General features: G+C 41.2%; 1 protein-coding gene across 1 annotated transcript in view; it reads left to right on the forward strand.

Annotated features, from left to right (window-relative positions):
- Nucleotides 1–9,497: 9,497 nt before the first annotated feature.
- lrrn2 (leucine rich repeat neuronal 2) overlaps nt 9,498–13,172 on the forward strand; it is an 86,749-nt gene continuing 83,074 nt past the window's right edge. Inside the window, exon 1 of the mRNA XM_066671750.1 lies at nt 9,498–9,772. The gene's annotated coding sequence lies outside the window, so the exon portion shown is untranslated. The remainder of the gene's footprint in view (nt 9,773–13,172) is intronic.

The raw sequence follows: 13,172 nt of genomic DNA on the forward strand, positions 1-13,172 counted from the left end.
CAAATGTAAGTGGATTCATTTTTCTGTCTCAAATGTTTGGGCTAGTATCTCCAAAAGCTGTTGTTTTTCTTGCCAGCGAACATTAGCGTACTGGTATCCTGGCAATGTTGTGATATATACAGTGGCCTGAAATGTGTCTCCAGTGCCAAAGCAGGTACTTTTCATGTCAAAACTAACCTCCATTTCAAACATAGCCAAGAGGACAAAAGAAAAAACAGCTGTGGGGTAAGACTAGGAACAGTGGGGTGAAGACAAGGGACTTAACAAATGTAATAAATAAAATAATGTGGACCAGGGCACAACAAAACAAAAGCACAAGGATGGAATATCAGAGAAACTTAAAGGATCCAGGTGCATGATATGGGCAGAATATGTGTAAAAAGCAAGGCATATTGACTGGCTGTGAACATTGGGTGTTCATTTGGCATTAAATTAAATACAGATATGTTTCTATAATAAGATCAATGCAGAAACACATCCCGAACTATTATCTAGGAACATAGTTTTTTGCTGCATCCACAAATGTGAGTTGAAATGCAAAGAGGAAACAATATATAAACGGGATCCGTCAATATCACCCCCTTCTTTGGAAAAAAGTGCCTATACAAGACATTCCTTCGAGCACACAGTTTAAAAGTCAGTGTCTTGATGGTACTGGGGTGCATTAGTGCACATGACATGGGTCACTTTCACCTCTGTGAAGGTACTGTTAATGATGAATGATATACAGTATACAGATTTTGGAGCAATATGCTGACATCCAGACAAAAAGGGAAAGCTTTTTTTTTTTTTTATTAAGAAAAAAAGCAAGTCCATATTAGACAGAATATGAAGACAACATATATTAGACAACAAACTCAAGCCACATGATTAAATCCATCCTGGCTGCCACCCGATGTGAATGATATAAAACATAATGTAACTGTAAAAGAAAGACTTGAAACCTTTTACCCACTCCCACAATTAGAACTAGAGAAGATTATCACCTCCGCAAACTGTACAACTTGCACACTTGATGCAATTCCCACAAAGTTGCTCAAAGAAGTACTACCAGCTATTATTGATCCTCTTTTAACTATAGTAAACTCATCCCTTAGTCTGGGCCATGTACCAAAAGCTTTTAAACTAGCAGTTATTAAACCTATGATCAAGAAACCAAATCTTGATGCTAGTACACTGTGTAATTACAGGCCTATTTCTAATTTGCCATTTCTGTCCAAGATCTTAGAAAGAGCTGTGGCCAAACAACTTAGTTCATATCTACATAAGAATCATATATATGAAAAATTCCAATCTGGATTCAGGCCACATCATAGTACAGAGACAGCTCTAGTCAAGATAACGAATGATCTTCTTCTTGCCTCTGATCAAGGCCACGTATCCCTGTTGGTGCTTCATGACCTAAGCGCAGCCTTCGATACAAAAGACCACAATATTCTCATAGAAAGGTTAGAAAACATGGTTGGAATCACAGGGACAGCCCTATTATGGTTCAAATCTTACTTAACGGAACGTTATCAATTCGTAAAAGTAAACAATCTAAATTCTAATTATTCTAAAGTAAGATTTGGAATTCCAGAAGGCTCTATTTTAGGACCATTATTATTTACATTATACATGTTACCACTAGGCACAGTTATAAGAAACCATGACATTAACTTTCACTGTTACGCAGATGAAACACAATTGTATATTTCAGCCAAGCCCAATGACAAACACAGATTAAAGAAAATAGAGGACTGTGTAAAAGACGTGAAAGGCTGGATGTTGCGTAACTTCCTCCTTCTAAACAGCAACAAAACAGAGGTCCTGCTTTTGGGTCCAAAAGTGGCAAGAAATAAATTATCAGATTTAATTTTAAATCTCGCTAACTTTCCAGTTAAACCTGGTTCAGCAGCAAAAAATCTTGGTGTCATAATTGACCCGGATTTATCATTTGATCAACACATAGGTAGTATCACTAGGACAGCTTTTTTATATCTTCACAATATTGCTAAGATTAGAAATGCCTTATCCCTTCAGGATGCAGAAACATTAGTACATGCCTTTATTACTTCAAGGCTTGACTACTGTAACGCACTACTGTCAGGACGCACCAGCAGCAATTTAAGAAATCTTCAACAAGTTCAAAATGCTGCAGCCAGGGTCCTCACTAAAACTAGAAAATTTGAACATCTCAGCACTGTTCTATTCTCACTTCATTGGCTACCTGTAAAATTCTGCATCGACTACAAAATTTTGTTATTAACATATAAAGCTCTACATGGGCTCGCTCCTGAATATCTTCAAGATACAATTTCCTATTATGAGCCTCCACGTTCACTCAGATCACAGAATACTGGATTTTTAATTGTTCCCAGAATTCAGAAGGCCTCAGCTGGGGGAAGAGCCTTTACTTATAAAGCCCCCAAACTCTGGAATGATCTTCCAGAAAATGTTCGGGACTCAGACACAGTCACAATCTTCAAATCTAGGCTAAAATCTCATTTGTTTAGTTTATCTTTTGGTAGTTAATGCTCCCCCATAGATAAAGGCGGCAGATCCGGGGGGTCCATGGACACAGGGAATTATAGTAAACTGAGACGCTGGTGCTGTCGTCCCGCCCCTTCACGCGATCACTCAGGTTTGTTGACGGTGGAGCGGAGGGATGGCAGTGTTTCAGGATGCTCCCGTGTCTGTGTGCCCTCCTGGTTCTCTCCTTTTAGTTAATGCTGTCATAGTCAGATCTGCCGGAGTCATTAGCCACACTCTGGAAATTTTCATATTTTCTACTTTACAAACACAAAACCGTTCAAAACTAATTCCATCCCTTTACATCTTTCCGAGTAAACAACTGCCCACCTGTCTGTCTGGACACTGATGGATGACTGTTGAGATCCTCCTCCATGCTTCAGACCAGCTACCCACGCTCCAGCAACCACCAAGTGCCTTGAAGCTGTCCCTACACTGAAATTCTCATGGACTACTAACTATCATCACCAGTAGATTGACCAGAGGAGGATGGGTCACCCCTTGTGAGCCTTGGTTCCTCCCAAGGTTTCTTCCTCAGCTGGGGGAGTTTTTCCTTGCCACTGTCGCCCCTGGTTTGCTCACTTGAGGGTTTTACATTTGTTTTTACATTTCATGTCAAATCTTGGTCTTACTGGAATTCTGTGAAGCTGCTTTGTGACAACATCAGTTGTGAAAAGCGCTATATAAATAAATTTGATTTGATTTGATATTCTGCATGGAATACCACAGCATTGCTTCTTAGTTAAAAAATAAATATTAGTCCAGGCCTGGACTATCATTTAATTTTGGTTTAAATTATTTGAACATTTTTGCATTTTGTTTTTAATTAACATTTTGCACAGCACCTCAACTTTCTTTTGGAAATGATTTGTAGCTCAGCTAACGGAGAAAGGTTTTTTTTTTATTTCTGTCATTTTGTGTTTTGTTGTTTATTCCTCCATTGCATGTTTGTCTTCAGGTGCTAATAAGCTAATTAATGTGAAAGAGCCTAATGAATACAATCTGTTCAATATGTAGAGCACAGCGCTTACTGTAAACGCAGTACACAACTGTTAAATTTACAACATATGGCCAAAACTTTTTAAACACCTGCTCATCCAATGTTTTGTCTGATGTCTGGGAGGTTTTAATAAGTAGAATGCAATTTACAGCAGTAACTGTCTGAACTTTTCGTTAAATGCTTTACATTAAACTTAGGAACATAGCTGTGAAGATCTGATTATAAAAAATCACAAAATCTTCATCTCAAATATGTTGGTTAGAGCTTCTTCACTTCAATACAATGAAATTCCATTACTCAACAGACCAGGGTTTACAAAGTACTTACCAACACTTGACATTGGACATGGCAATATTAGGATAGTGTATGGCTGCTCCACAGTGTCCATCCATCTTACAATGTTCGTCTACTGAGATAATAACTGGAACTGCAAAATTAAACATCTTTGTCAGCAATAGAATTTAGTAGTGTCACTAATTGCACCAAACTTCCTTTTTTGAGAGAGAGAGAGAGAGAGAGAGAGAGAGAGAGAGAGAGAGAGAGAGAGAATCTAACATCACTTAAACTAAACAAGTGATTTTCTTTCAGACACAGCACTGTAAGCGCCTCTGTTTCCTAACAAAGATTTCATTCTAAGACAGCTGTTTTTGAACTGTTTCTACTGAATAATTTCCAGGCTTTCAAACAGCAGTTCATAATTATAATCAGCCTAACTGCCTGGCAGGGTCTTATTCAGGCAACAGTGACAGGCCTTTGAAATGTTTACTGTGATTGGCTGTTTCTTTCTAAGGAAAATACAGAAAGGACTTGTGGGTTGTCTCAGCTGCTAATAGATGGGATGGGGTTTTAGAATACTGTGGTCATAAAAATGGCTGATTCATTTGGATGGTCCAAATTGAACATAGGCAACTTTTAAATAAAATGTTACGCTGCGGTTGTCAACATATACACAGTTGAGTTTCAAATTAAATGTGGTCAGAAAACTCTTAAGGTTGTCTGCATTTAGTTTTGAAGACAATATTAAGTGTTTGTTTACTATGTAGTGTGTAACTTGACTAAATAATCACTGTAAAGTGTATACATTGACAATGTAGTGTGCAGCTTGGCTAAATAGTTAATATAGAGTATGTATGTTGTGTATGTAGAGTGTAGACTGGATATATAGTCAGTAAACAGTGTGTATTGTGTCACTGGCTATGTATTTGCGAATGTAGTTATTTCACACTGTATGCTGACTCTATAGTTCATAGGTTGGCTATATATAATTTCACTTCACAGTGTGTATGTTGACTATACGGTGTTTAGTTTAGGTATGTAGTTACTATATGGTGACTATGTAGCCTGTAGATTGGCAATATAGTTAATATACATAGACTATTTAATGTATAGGTCAGATGTGAAGTACTATACACCATGTATGTTGACTACAGTTTGTAGGTTGGCTATTTGCAGTCACTAAACCATGGATATGTCAACAATGTAGTTTGTAGGTCTGAGGCGGAGGAATTTGCTCCAGAAAAAGTGGAGTGGATTGTGGAGGTGGTTTGGTTTATAAAATATCAGACGTAAAATAAACCATAGCAATATGAAAGAAGCCTTTAATAGTATTACTATATGTTTAATTTAATATATTTCATATAAATATAACATTGATTTTGTTGCAGTGGTTTGTTTTTGGAATTAATACAAGTATTTTTGTGTTTTGTTTTTTTTTTTGTTTTGTTTTTTTTTTGTTTTTTTTTTTACATATTGCAAAGAATATCGTTATCGCCAAAATACCCTGAAATATTGTGATATAGTTTTAGGGCCATATCGTCCACCCCTACTATGCAGTGTGTATGTTGACTCTGTAGTGTGTAGGTTGGCTAAGTAGTCACTGCACTACATGTATGTTAACTATGTAATGTGTAAGAGGACTATATACTCAGTATAAAGTGTTGATGACTGTATACATTCAATATATACACTATACATATAATTAGCATTTGTTTAATATATATAGTGAATATACAGATAATGTAAAATAAATACAGATTGCATGTTGTTTATTTTGACACTATAGTGTGTATGATGACTCTACGTCCACAAAAACAAAGCCTCTAGTGAGATTTTCTTGGGGAAAGGTTTGTGAAAGCACTCCCAGGTCATGTATTATTTCTCTGAGATGGAGGTGCTGGAGAGGACGTGATGGGAGTGAGTTTCTAACACGGAGAACCGCCTCGGCTATTCCCTCTTCAGCCTGAAAATCATTTTCCCCACCACAGAGTCACGAACGGCTGCTCAACACTATCTCAAACCATTCCACTCCGCTGTGCCACACTTCATGAGAAATAAAGCCTGTGCTGCGGCCTTCGTCCAAACAGGACGGAGAAATATGGAGGTGGAGGAGAGGCCAGGGTTAAGCACCAGTTCCTCAAGCGTGTGGCTGACGCTGTTCAATTTCTACACTCCCCTCCCTCTTTCCAAAGCCACACCATCTTTCATCTCTCTCTCTCTCTCTCTCTCTCTCTCTCCCTGTTATTCATACACTGTTTACTTTTTCTTTCTTTTTCCCCCTCATTCTTTCTCTTCCATCTTTCCTCTCCCTCTTTTTAATTTCCCTCTTCCTTTTTTCATGTCATTTCATCCCTCATTCCAAATTTCGTCCCCTCTTTTTCTTGTCCTCTTTTTATTCCCACTTTTGTCTTGCTTCCTCTCCAGTTTTTCTCCTCCTTTCTTCCACGCTCTCACCTCTTTTATCTCCCACTTCCACTTTTTTCTTCTGTTCATTCTCTCTTCCTCTTTAACTGCTTCCTTCCTTCTCATCTTTTTTTCCCTCCTCCCTTTACTTTTTTCTACATCTTTTCCCTTTCCGTCCTATATATACTCTTCCCCACTCTCTCCCTTTTTTCCCCTTTTTTGTTTTGCTTGTTTTTCATTGTTCCTTCTCTAAATTTCTTTTATGACCCCTCTCGTTCTCTCATTTTGCCTCCACCCCCTTCTCTCTCCAGCTGAGCAGCAAATCATCTTTTTTTCGTTCAGACAGAGATCAGAGATCAGCAGTGATGGTGAAGCATGTGTTATCGACCAAGCGCTCCCTCGCTGAGAGAAAGGGGGCCAAATTGGCCCCAGACAGCAGAGCCCAGCCAAGTGTGATCCAGCCGCTCTGAGATTCAGCCCGGAGTGAAGAGTCTTCACACGACGTAAGGAACGTACTGCTCTGCTCTCTCCATAGCTACGGGGAAACTGACCACAGCCCTGGTCAAAGCCAATCAATGTTTCTAGTCCAGCTGTATAACATGGACGCTGTCATAACAATGTTTCAGGCTTCTTCCTTTTAGCGCCTTTTTGATGGGTTCCTTTCTTAAGAGCCCACTACACCACTTTACTGAAATGTCAACAACATAGTAGCGCTGTGATATGATTTAATGGCACTTTAAATACAGGGATAAAAATGTGTTAACTATGATACACTCATGGGATTATAAGGTTTGATGCACACTACTGTGCGTATGTTTTAGTATCTTTTTAGGTACATTCTCTGTCTATTTCATCAACTCCACTGAATATATTGGTGCACTTTGTTGTCTATTTCTTGCTGGGGATATCTGGTTAGCCTGATTTTATCCTGTTCTTCCGTGGTAAGGACCCCCACAGTAACACCACAGGGCAGAGTCCTGTGGGCATTCTTCTGTGACCACTAATGAAGAACTAGAGGATGACGAGCACAACAAATGTGCTATTGTCTTTGCATTTGCTAAGATTTCGAGGTCCAGGAGAATGTATGAAACTTAGTTACAAGTTTGTGATTAAAATAAATATAATAATAATTAAATAAATAAACATATAAATTAATATTTCCTCTCCATCGGTTTTCATGCTGAAAAAGCTCCTGTGTTTGTACACAGCCCTGGCTCAGTAAATGGGGGGGAAATATGACAAGTCTCTCTCAAATGGCTCAACCTCAGAATGATGAAAGGGTTTGAGGATCTCCCCAATCCAACATCATTCGACAGGCTCTCCCTAGAGAGCCCCCTGGAGAGTCAGTTAGTCAGGTTGGTGCCACTGCTGTGCTAACAGCACTAATGCTGCACTCTCCAGTGTTCAATTGGCTAATCCACAGTCCTGTGGTCAGACTATACTGACCATATGTGAGGGCTGCCAACAAATCAAGGTTGACAACAGAGCTAAAGTCTTTTGTATATCGTCACTGTTCAATTAAAAACACGTCTTTCCATTTTTTGTGGATATTTAGTTTACAACGTCCTTTGAACACAGCAGCTGTGTGAAAAATTATTGATAAAATGACCAATAGAACGGGTTCTTCATTCTCCTGTAGAAGAGGGTTCTTCATTCTCCTGTAGAAGAGGGTTCTTCATTCTCCTGTAAAGTTGCTATTTTGTGAGATACATGTATTTCATTGGGGGTGGTGCAGCAGGTAGGTGTCGCAGTCTCACAACTCCAGGGGCCTGGCGGTTGTGGGTTCGGTTCCCGCTCCAGGTGACTGACTGTGAGGAGTGTGGTGTGTTCTCCCTGTGTCTGTGTGGGTTTCCTCCGGGTGACTGTCTGTGAGGAGTGTGGTGTGTTCTCTCTGTGTCTGCCTGGGTTTCCTCCGGGTGAATGTCTGTGAGGAGTGTGGTGTGTTCTCCCTGTGTCTGCTTGGGTTTCCTCCGGGTGACTGTCTGTGAGGAGTGTGGTGTGTTCTCTCTGTGTCTGTGTGGGTTTCCTCCGGGTGACTGTCTGTGAGGAGTGTGGTGTGTTCTCCCTGGGTCTGCGTGGGTTTCCTCCGGGTGACTGTCTGTGAGGAGTGTGGTGTGTTCTCCTTGTCTCTGCGTGGGTTTCCTCCGGGTGCTCAGGTTTACTCCCACAGTCCAAAAACACACGTTGGTAGGTGGATTGGTGACTCAAAAGTGTCCGTGTGTGTGTGTGTGTGTGTGTGTGTGTGTGTGTGTTGCCCTGTGAAGGACTGGTACCCCCTCCAGGGTGTATTCCCGCCTTGCACACAATGATTCCAGGTAGGCTCTGGACCCACCGCGACCCTGAACTGGATAAGCGGTTACATATAATGAATGAATGAATTAATTAATGAATGAATGTATTTCATTGGACAGTGACTCTATTTGTCTATATGCCATTTGTACAAACGCGTGGCAAAGAATGCAGTGCAATGCCGGGGAGCTTTATAGCTCACATTTCACTTGTGTGGGTTTTTTTTTTAGTTTTATTTAAGGTCTGGGAGTGCACCTTTTAAAAATGCACTAAAAATGGAATCTAGAAATGTGTGGCCTTATTCTACATGCTACGTGGACTCCTGTGGGCAGTGCTGATAGAGAGCAAGGTGCACGTGTATAGAGTAGGTGTATAGACCACATTGTTGTAGATGCTGTAGAACAAATGTGGCTTTTCCTGCTTGTATTGTCTGAATATTGAACCCAAAGATAATGCAGTCGATCATAATTACAGAGAGAGTGTGCTCTGCTCGAGGCTCAGCTCAGTCGGAAGCTTTTTTTCCATGGAAGTCACATGAGGCTCCTTCTAAGAAGCTTCGTTTGGGGGTGGGGGGTGATTGGGGGGGGTGAGTATTTGAACTCATTTTTGCTGCATCGCTGTGGAAACCGGGGACAATTGCAGCCCTCTTTTGGTGGCAAAGGAGCAAGTGACAGTGAAATAGCAGGTTTTACGTCGCTCTCTAACACAGAGAGAGAGAAAGGGGGGGTGAACAAGGGGGGGTTGAAGCTGCGGAGAAGAGAGGAGGAGGTGAAATGGAGAGAACAAGAGTGGAAGACTTATGAGAGTGTTAGGTAGAGGGAGAGAGAGAGAGGGAGAGAGAGAATGTATTTGCCTGCACTTTGTTGATGCTGCTGACAGTAACAGTCGCACAGAGAGTGAGCGAGAGAGAGAGGGAAAGGGTAAAGCGAGAGAGAGAGAGAGCGTGAGGGAGAGAGAGGGAAGGGTAAAGCAAGAGAAAGGGAGTGAGGGAGAGCGAGGAGAGGCGAGAGAGCAGCACATATCCATTCTCTGTAGCGCGCCTACACAGTGTCAGTAATAAAGATCCAGTGCTTTAGGTCGGGGGCTAAAGACAGGTCTGTAAAGCAGAACCCGGGGAGATGTGGTAAGCACGGCATCACCACTAAAGGAGACAGCTTGACTGAACACGATCAGAGAAGGCAAGAGAGAGAGAGCGGAGGAAGGGAAGGCAGCAAGGGAAGAAGAAGGAGAAGGAGAGAGGACGGGAAGAAGACCAGCTCACAGAGGCACACAGATGTTCTCCATCGTGTGACGGTAAGGAAGTTCACATTTTGCTTTTGTGGAACTTGAGCAAGAGAAATGAAAGGTATATAATGGACATGTTGAGCTGCAATGCAGTAGGAGCTGGGAAAAGCAGGGGGACAGAGTTAGATGGGATATGAAGATGGATAACAGCTTTAGAACCACATCTAATTCTCAGACACTGAAGCGAGGGTGTATTACTCTTTACGTTCAACTAGTCATCAAGACTCCAGTCGTGTCAGGGGCCAGGGGGATGGAAATGCTTGCTTGTCATCCTTTTTTCACACTCTGCTGTGGTGGGCATGCTGCACGCGCAGGAATAGCTCCTGATTTTATCCGTCAGCTTGGCAGCGTGCTGGGTGTCGCATTGAAATTCCGCGGCCGCTCGCAAAGGCTGCTGTGGGCTGCCACTGAAAGCTTTGTGTATCTGTTTGTGTGTGTGTGTGTGTGTGTGTGTGTCTGCCTATGTATGCAGGAGGATGCATCTGTCATTTCATTGAAGTGATCAGCATCCACCCCCCCCAAAAAAAAACACACACACACACACACACACACACTTCACTCTCTCTCTGTCTCTCGCCCACTCCCTCCCTCTTTTCCCCTGTTGCTATCTCACTGGTTGTGCCCACATCTCTTGCCGACTCTGCTGGCGCAGTTGATTTAGCTTTTGCCAAGCCATCTCTCTCTCTCTCTCTCTCTCTCTCTCTCTCTCTCTCTCTCTCTCTCTCTCTCTCTCTCTCTCTCCGAGTTTTCACCAGCAGCCTGTTTGCAATTGTCCTCCTCCGCAAGCCCCTCAGAGGGGGGCTAAGCTGAAGGTTTTTCTCCCTTTTCTCTTGCCTGTGCGGGAGGTGGGATGTTTGTGTGTGTGTGTGTGTGTGCGTGTGAGAGTGAGTGTGTGTGGGTGTCATGTTGGATGCTTGGGCTCACACACGTGAGTGTGTTGGCAGGCGTTCGGCGTGTTACTGCCGCATGTGCATCACAATTGAGGCAGGACATGCTGTATCTGAAGCAAAAAAAAAAACAAAAAACACATGGGGCGATGATGATATATATAATATCGCTCCTATGTTCCATATACATATTACACCTATAAGCCAAAACATTGAAATCACCTCCTTTATACTGTCCATCTGTTGCTCTGCATACGTTGTCTTTGTTTGCCCTCTTTCACCCTGTTCTTTCATTTTCATAACCGCTACTGGACCCCCACAGCGCAGGTGTGATGTGGTGGTGGATCATTCTCAGCGCTGCAGTGACACTGACGTGGTGGTGGTGTGTTAGTGTGTGTTGTGCTGGTGTAGAGTGGATCAGACACAGCAGTGCTGCTGGAGTTTTTAAACCCTGTGTCCACTCTCTGTCCACTCTGTGAGACACTCCTCCCTCGTTGGTCCACCTTGTAGATGTAAAGTCAGGGGTCCTGACCACTGTAGAACAAAGACTGTGGCACAACCAGTGAATGTGTGGTCAGTGGAGCTGATAAAATGGATGACGAGTGTAGAAACAAGAAAAACATCTTAATGCTGTGGCTGATTTGTTTGAATGCAAGTTTTGTAAATTACATTCCTGATTAATTCCCAACCCTCTTTCATTATAAGCTTGGCAAACAGCTGTGTATGTGTCACGTGTTTGTAGTCACCATTATCAATCTTGATTTTTTTCAACTATTCTGCAGGCAGAGGGATGACCTCAAAGTTCACATTTCAATTTGAGAGCAACTATTCGGCTCATAAAAATCCACCCAGCAATAAATGCATTAATTGCTAATAAGTCGTAGCAAGAAATTAAGCACATGGCTTGGCCTGCTAAGTAGACTGGAAAGATAATTGCGTCGTTTGTTCATCGTAATGTTGATTAGCCTTCAGTCCTGTGTATGACTATGATTATGGAAGGCAAATATGCGTTTATTTCTTGCATGACGAAGCTTGACTCTCGCCCAGACTCCATTACTGTAAACATCATTGTCATTAGAATTGCTCATCATTTGGAGGAGAGATGCCCCTCGGTGAGTTGTTTAGAGATAAGGCGAATGGGATTGCAAATGACGGCTTGACTGAGAGAAAAACAGAAGTAGTGCACATTTCAGTGCAAGAAATAATATTTATTTTACACATGCTAATCATGCTTATGTGTGGCATGACACAGCCCTGGGGCCTGGGTTTAAACCCCTCCTAAACCCTGTCTGTGAGGAGTGTATAGACTCGTTGGTAGGTAGGTTGGCTGTGGCTATGTGAAAGTGTCCACTGTTGCCATGCTAATTTAAAAAAGGACGAGTTTTCACAACAAATACTAGATGAAGAGTAAATTATCATTTGAAGACTATGATAAAAAATGATACTTTTCGTCAATGAATATTCACTACATGCAAATGGGAAAGACAGATAAGTGCCCAGTTGTTTCTGATTTGGAAATAGAAAATTGCAAGGAAACATAAACAGGAAAATGCTCTTGTGAAACGCTAAAGAGGAGTCGACTCTCAAAGAATCAATTTGAGGGTTTGTTGGCCAATGATTCAGAGTTAACTCCTGTAGGCCATTTTTCTTCCATAATTTATTTCTTTAAAATTTTTATTTATTATTTTTTTAGGTTAACAATTTCCAAGCTGTGTTTTATGAACGTTAGTAATAAATATTACAAAATATTATACACAATAAATATACAATGCTAGTATAGAAAAAATAAATTAATGTGTGACTACAATTAGTCTGTCTTTAGTTTTTTTAATTATTTAATGGCCTAAATCTAGATTAAACAGTTTGTTGTTCCCAGACTAAAACTTACAATAAATAAATGAATAAACTGAGATTAAAAAATTTAAATCAAAAAAGCTAAATCAAATTGATTGCAAAAAATAAAACTGCACTAATGCGAATGTGTGAGCAAATGGTTTCATTCCCATGCCATGTCTTGGGTGTGTTCCTGCCTTGTGTCAAATGATTCAGGCTGGACTCTGGATTCCCTGTGACCCTGGTCAGGATGAAGTTATTAGAGAAGACAAATCAATGAAACTAGAGGCTGGGAAGGCAAACGTCTTTTCACAACTGTATAACTGTGGCAGCCATCTTTTAAGGTGAGGATACGTAAGTGAATGTGAGAGTAGGTGATGCCCTCTCCACCACAAATCTTGATCAGATTGAGTGGTCACAGAGGGGGATGAACCTGTCACCTGACCATGTTTTTAATCTCGTGGCTGATGCAATGACTGCATAAGGAGTTTTAAAATGAATATCTGATTAATAATCCAAGGGTTCAGGGGATTCAGATGATGTCCTGTGATGAACGTCCCACAATTCCCTTTAGAAACACTATCTCTTAGTGTAGTGGTTTATTTATCCTCCTCTGCTGTTTACATCTGATGTCTATAGGCAGCTCCAAGAACTCATTAGTGCAAATTAAGCCCCCCTTTTGCTTGTGA

Source organism: Hoplias malabaricus, chromosome 5 (genome assembly GCF_029633855.1).
Source record: "Hoplias malabaricus isolate fHopMal1 chromosome 5, fHopMal1.hap1, whole genome shotgun sequence".
NCBI lineage: Eukaryota > Metazoa > Chordata > Actinopteri > Characiformes > Erythrinidae > Hoplias > Hoplias malabaricus.